Raw genomic sequence first — 7,184 nt, 5'->3', positions numbered from 1 at the left:
ATAACTTAAAATTCAATTCATCAGTAAGATATCAAAAAACTATCAAAATCCCAAAACTTAATACAAAGCACACACAAAATACCTATCTCTATCTAGGTATAACATATTTTAACATCCTTCCATTATATCTAAAAAATATTGAAGATATTCAGAAATTTAAAATAAAATTTAAAAAATACCTAAAACTACTATAAAAGTCCATATCTTACTCTTATTATTATTTCCTTCAAATCTTGAAACTGTATTATTGATAAATCTTGCCTATTTCTTACTTATCCCTTTGGTTTTGCAAATATATTATTTACCTACTTACATGATTCCATATAATTGAGCTAGGATTCACTCACCAAACACAAGAGCCTTGTCTCTTTATGGGGTGGAAAAGCTTTTATTATTTACCTTGATAACACTGTATAATATGTATAATTGTATATTTATTGTAAAAAACATACAAATATAAAAAAAAAAAAATTAAAAAAAAGTAAAGACAGTAAGTAGTAACGCAGGTTCCGCATGATTATACTAAAAAAAAACTAAGATGATAGATTTATTTCACAAAATAAAAAAAAATACTTTTCAGTTTAGTAAGTTGCATTTTATATGTTTTCAAGTTAAACTTGAAAATGTCTACATCTCTAAAAGTATTGTGAGTTTTACAGATTATCACCTACCAAAGAGTTTTGCGCATATTTGGCCTAACAGTGTGGTGTTCTAAATAAGTCGTTCGATCTGGTGTTGTGTCCAGGGCAACGAAATACAATATTTTCTAGCAGATATGATGAATCAACGAGATTGTTCACGATTTTGTGTAAGAATAGAGAATCAGAAATTTTTCTACGTTTAGGGTCCGACCGATGATCACTAAAGCTATACGATAGCTGTTTAATAAATTTGGATTGGATATTTTCAATACGATCAATGTATGTTTGATATTGAGGATTCTAAATGACTGAGGCAAACTCGAGTTGTGACCTAACATGTGACATATTTAGCAGAATTAGTGTGTGTGAAATAGTGAAAAGCTTTGTATTGCGTATAATAAATCCCAATTGTTTATGAGATTTTTCTAAAATATGTTCAATATGGACATTTTAGAATTTAGCATAACTCCAAGATTTCTGGTTGATTCTACTCGTTGTAGGGGTATATGGTTTAATTTTTTAGTATAATTAATCGTCTGTTTTTTACGTGTTAATGTTATAACATTTCACTAGTCTATATTTAAATAAAGTTGATTGTTATTGCAATATTGTTTAATTTTGCTAAAGTCTTCTTGTAATAGGTTTCAGTCATCGGTGGAGTCAATAAATTTATATAATTATATGTCATCTGCGTAAAATAGGAAAGAAGAATGACTAATAACACGTTTTATGTCGTTTATATATAATGTAAACAAGAGAGGCCCTAAATGGGAGCCTTGAGTTACCCCTTAGGGAAAAGTTGTAATTTGTGACATGTAACCTTTTAAGGCAACAGCTTGACTTCTATTTTTAACACAAGAAGAGAACCATCGGAGAAGATTTTCACATACGCCGATTTTCAAGACCTTATTTAATAGTATGTCGTGATTTGCTTTGTCAAATGCCTTTGAAAAATTTGTGTAAGTGGAATCATCCTCTTTCCCACTATACATAGAGTTGAGAACAAAATCAGTAAACTATCCTAGATTCGATACAACAGATCTTCCTTGAAAAAAAACCATGTTGGTGGGGGCTAGTAATAGTATTTTTGGATAAGTTAAAAAATTGGTCATACACGATTTTTTCTATTATTTTACCTAAGATTAGAGATAGTTTAGAGATAGGTCTGTAATTCTCAATATTATGTTTATCCCCTTTTTTAAAAAAAGGTGTTATAAATGCTTTTTTCCAAATTGTAGGAAATAACCTTCTTTAAAAGATTTTTTGAAAAGCAGTGTTACAGCAGTAGCTAGTTTTTCAGCACAATTAACAATGAAAATTGTGTGTAATTTATCACAACCTGCACTCTTTTTCGTTTCAATGTGTTTGAGGTGTTTCAATACTAAAGGTGCGGTAATATCAATTGCATTGAAATTAATTGTATTCATGGTATCATCGTTAATTATTTCGACATTATTAAATAAAGTATTATTACTAGTAGTTTTGTCAGGGATAAAGACAGATTAGAAATAATCATTGCAAATTCGTTTACTTTCACTTGAAGAAACTTTTTGTGATACATGTTGTTGGATATTTCAGAAGATGATCGTTTTGATTTCACGAAAGTCCAAAAACATTTTACATCATTCCTTATATTTGACTCAGAAAGCTTTATATATTTAGTATTACATTCTATTTCAGTTGTCTTTTGTCGAGTTCTAAGTAAAAAGAAGGTATGGTAATCTGAGAGGTGTGAATACTTTTTGAACTTTCGGTGAAATTTGAGCTTCTCTTTGATGATTTTGATTAGGCTGGGACTGTACCACGGGGGATGTTTGGGAGACAGATTTATAGTTTTTGATGGAACATAATGATCAATTGCTTAATAAATAATTTTGTAGAATTTATTAGTAGCTTCCTTCATACCCAGTGTATTCAAAATATTTGGCCAATCATGTTGCTAGCTATTGTTAGCTTAATTAAATAACAAAACTTGTGGTTGATGTTTTAAGTAAGGTTCTTTTTTAAATTTGGAAGGATTTGTGGTGTAAGTCTTAGTTAAAAGAGGAGAAAAGCAAGGTTGTAACGAGCAGTTCGTGTTGCTTATAGCTAGATCAAGAACACGTTGATTTACGTAAGATGTGATTATGTTGATAAAAGTTACAAAGAGATAAAAAGTCAATCACAGTAGAACTAGCTTCGTTAGTAGGTGTTTGTGTTTGTTGAATCAACTGTTTGTCTGAATTTAGATCCCAGTTAAATCTAGAAATATTAAAATCACATATCAGAAGAAAGTCATCATCAGGATAGTTCAATCGGAGCTGACTTTAGAAGTCCGCTGGACTCAAAGTGAAATTTAAGGTTTTTAATATGATTTGTGCCATGGGGATAGTAAGAACAGCAAATATAATTTTTTTAGTATAGGTAATTGTCAAGTTTTAGTAAAAGTTACTCATATATCTTTAGCCTGGTATATACCTTTTGCTGGTTATTGGATATAACAAATGTCCTTTTGGACTTTGGAAATGACCTATTAGATATAAGAAATGTCCGATCCGACAAGAGAAATGACCTATTGGTTATAAGAAATGTCCTATTGGATATAAGAAATGTCTCTTTGGACATTGGAAATGTCATATTGGATATAAGAAATGTCTCTTTGGACATTGGAAATGTCAAACAAAAACGGGGTGGTTAGTATTAAAAATTGGTTATGTTAAAACGTTTTTCGGTGGTCACTGAGAATAGTTAAATTTTTAATACATATTAGATTTTTTATGAACGCTTGTTCCAAAATCCTAATAACATAATCTTTTTTACCGACAGTTTGTTAGGAAACCTGTCAATTCATTCCTAAACGTCCTGCAGTCCCGTTTTTCACAAGAATACGTAAATAAGTAATATTAAATATCATTAATTATAATCTGTTATTTGCTTAATTTGTCTTATTTTATAAATTATTAATTGAAAATATTTCAGAGTACCCATATTTGCGGCACGTTCCCTAGTGGAAGATACTCTCAGTATCGCCCTGGTGTAAACCCATCATCCGGAATTGAAACGTTACTTGACTTGGATTTGGCCGTGTTTGGCAGCCAGATACATTCCCTCTCCACAATCTTCAGCCTCACAACATACCCTCACTAACTCCAGCTTAGGAGCAGTTGGGAATCTTGTACTATTACAAAAATAGTATGTTAGACGATATTTTCTACTGTGAAAAATAAATGAAATGCTTGTTCGATAGAGTGAGACTTGTGAAACTTGTTATATTAAATGTTGTTTTTTGCAAAACAACTGTCAGGTACCATATTTGTTGATGCATCTGGTGGAAATTAACAGACGACGAAAAGTCAATAACAAAGGGGGACTATAAAAGGTCTGCAGACAGCAAACCTGCATCAGTTCTATCACTTCGATAAAGCAATCAAGATGCAGTTCATCAATCTCTTCCTCGTAGCCTTTGTCCTCCTCGGAGCAGCAATGGTAAGAAAAAAAACTTATTAATCTACCTTTATATTATTTTGATTCTATGCAGGCCTGGTCAATGTAAATTGCCACCAATACAGTTACAGTTCGAACAAGAGAGTGGTATTTTTCCACTGTGAGTCGGCATGTGTCGCTTAAACTGGACTTTTCTGAATTTTAATAGTTACAGTCAGGACACGATTGTTTTCCAGGAGATCATTATTTTTGATTTCGCTCAGCTAAAAGTGTGTCTAGAGGGAGAGTTATTATAAATTGTTTTTTCTAGCGTATCGTTTTGTGTTTTAATCTGCGAGTTAATGCCAGAAGTGCCTATGTAAGTTTTCGGTAGTTTGATTAAGGTACTAGAAAAGACTCTAAAATCGTTCCTTATATGAATAAATATTCACGTATGTCAGATGTTTTAAATTGATGAACTTATGACATATTTAATGCAGGATTCAAAATTTTGTTTATGCCAACAAATCGATACACCAATTAATTACAGAGCAATTTACTAGTTTGGCATTTGAGCCCCAGAAATATATTTGCATGAGCGTAGCAAAGTCCTGTTTTAATTCAATCATTTTGTTTCCGATTTAAAATGGTCGGAAATTTAATACTTCAGTCAAGATATTAGCGCGCTTCCTTTTAAATTCGTATTAATAAATCTCTGTTTCAATCCATCTTTGGACGCTTCTTACGGGGCCTTAAACGAATTGTCTGGCGTAGCGACACGAAAATTGATTGAGGTGGCCAAAGTATAAAACATTTGTAAAAGTGTCTAATATATTAATTTATATTTTCGGAATTTCAGTTCGCCTCTGCTGGAGATTCAGACGACTGGGATAACGATTACAATGGTTACAATGGTTACAATGGTTACCGTGGCTACAGGCCATCCAAGTATAACCGATACAACCGGTACTACGATTATTAGATGGACTACTAAGACCTGCCCACCATCAACACTACCAATATAACACACAAACTAGTTTTACTAAACCTGTTTATTCCATCCCATGTTTCAATGAGGTGGGCAATCAGCAAAATTATTTGAATGACTACGATATTTAGTCGATGGGTTGAGTTCCAAAACTGTTACCCAATCTCTGCACAAAGGACGATCCGCATACTTCAGTTTGTACAACATCTACTAGATTGTAGTTATACTAAATTATACCCAACAACAAAATAGTCAAATTGTACAAAAATATCTTTCAAAGTGAGGAGATCTTGCAATAGAAAGATGTTAATTAGATTTATCATTTTCCTCGGATGTTGAATTTGTTACAGCTTGTTTTTGTGTTTTTTCTCATTTTTTACAGTGTTATGATATGATTTGACTCTTTATTAAAATTTGTAACAGAATTATGATTGTTTCATTTTGAGTGCCTTCATTAAGATAACAAAAAACTTTATAACAGTCTGAACAAATGAAAATCATGAAAATTATACTGCATGTTAATTATATTACTATAGCTATAACAATACTACAAAAGAGAGCTATGAGAATTATACTGACGAAAAGTAGAAATGAGAAAGTAAAGTGAATTTTTGTTGTTGTTTGTTTTTGGCCGTGAGAATCTAAAAACTTACAAGTCAAGTGAATGTTTGACGAATTAATCTTATTCTACTTAATTAATGGCCATACATCAACTGAATTTCTGAGAAAAATTGAAAACCTGCAGCACAAAAACACACATAAGACATGAAAAATAAAATTTACCTTCAGAAAAAAACCCACATTCAAATATCGTTGATGTTTGAAGAACAATTGGTATATTACCAGAAGAAATTTATTTAGAAGGGAAAAACTTAAGTTTCAGTTTTTCATTAGTCCGTAGTAATTTCTTGGCTTCTTTTATATTATTTTGCAGATAACGAAAATTCGAAATATGAGATCTATTATTAAAAAACGGAAAAAATGAGTTTTTTTTGTTAAGTCAAGACTAAAAAATAACATACCGTTTCTAACATTTTTGAACAAAATACAACTAATTAAAATAATGATCGGACAAATTAAAATTGTTACAGTAATGGCCTCGTTAAATTAATGATACCAAGAAATATAATTGATAAGTTTTATTCTTTAGAAACACACATCACTGGTAACAAAAAACAACGACCCTCGAATTCCTTAATTATTTCATGGTTGTTATTGATCCGTTATTTAGAGAGAGAAGAGGAAGAAAATGGGCTTGCAAGCCTATTTATAACCTAATTAATTTGAATGTATTGGTATATATAATCACAATTATTGCCCTTAGGGGAGACATCTGTCGGATATTTCAATTACTCAATACAGATACAGGTGGCATTTTCGTTTGGTTTGATTCTTGGCTAAAGTCTGAACATGCTGCCAGGGCACGGAAGAATTTATTTTTTTTACACATTAACAAAAAATAATTTTTTAAAAATAACCATAATATAAACAAAAATAATTTGAAAAATAAACATAATATAAATATGGACAAATTAATTTGAAAAACAATCATGAGATGAATATGAACAAAAAGTTCTAAAATAAGAGAATCATAATATGAACAAGTTAATTCGATGTTCCTAGGTCATCCTTCAGGTAGGTTGCTAATTCTTCTCCTTTTTATGACTGCTAGCAAAAATTTGATGGTCCAAGGTCATCCTTCAGGTAGGTTGCTTATTCTTCTCCTTTTTATGACTGCAGGAACTTATTTATTCAGTCCGGGGGGTACATCGGGCGTCCCTGTAGCAATGCTTGAATCCCTTTCCATGGGTAATAAACATATTTTGCTGATAGGTCTCTTCAATGTTCCTTGTGCGGTTTTGAGGGTAACCACCCGCACTTTCCCGTCAGCTCCAGGGTGAGTAGCTAGGATCCTGGCTAGTTTCCGCATATTAGGCGGCAGGTTGTCCTCCTTTAGTATGACCATGTCGTCCCTTTCAACAGTCCTGAGGCCCTTGTCTTCCTTCCATTTGGTACGTCTTTGTAATTCTGCAAGATATTCCAGTTTCCACCTGCACCAAAATGTTTGAATCAGTGCATTTAATTTTTGATATTGATTCAATCGATTATATTGTATCTCCCGAACATCCTTCTCAGAGATAGAAGCTATCCCT

The 7,184-nt window shown here is 31.9% G+C and overlaps 1 long non-coding RNA gene across 1 annotated transcript; it reads left to right on the top strand.

Annotated features, from left to right (window-relative positions):
- Positions 1-3,948: 3,948 nt before the first annotated feature.
- On the top strand, positions 3,949-5,456 carry LOC149415921 (uncharacterized). Its single transcript, XR_016303488.1, has 2 exons — positions 3,949-4,106; positions 4,903-5,456. It is a non-coding gene; the product is annotated as an uncharacterized LOC149415921 (long non-coding RNA).
- Positions 5,457-7,184: the final 1,728 nt, after the last annotated feature.

Source organism: Hesperophylax consimilis, chromosome 17 (assembly GCF_061612785.1).
Source record: "Hesperophylax consimilis isolate HC1 chromosome 17, BYU_Hcon_1.0, whole genome shotgun sequence".
Lineage (NCBI taxonomy): Eukaryota > Metazoa > Arthropoda > Insecta > Trichoptera > Limnephilidae > Hesperophylax > Hesperophylax consimilis.
This window is presented reverse-complemented; position numbering and strand designations above follow the sequence as displayed.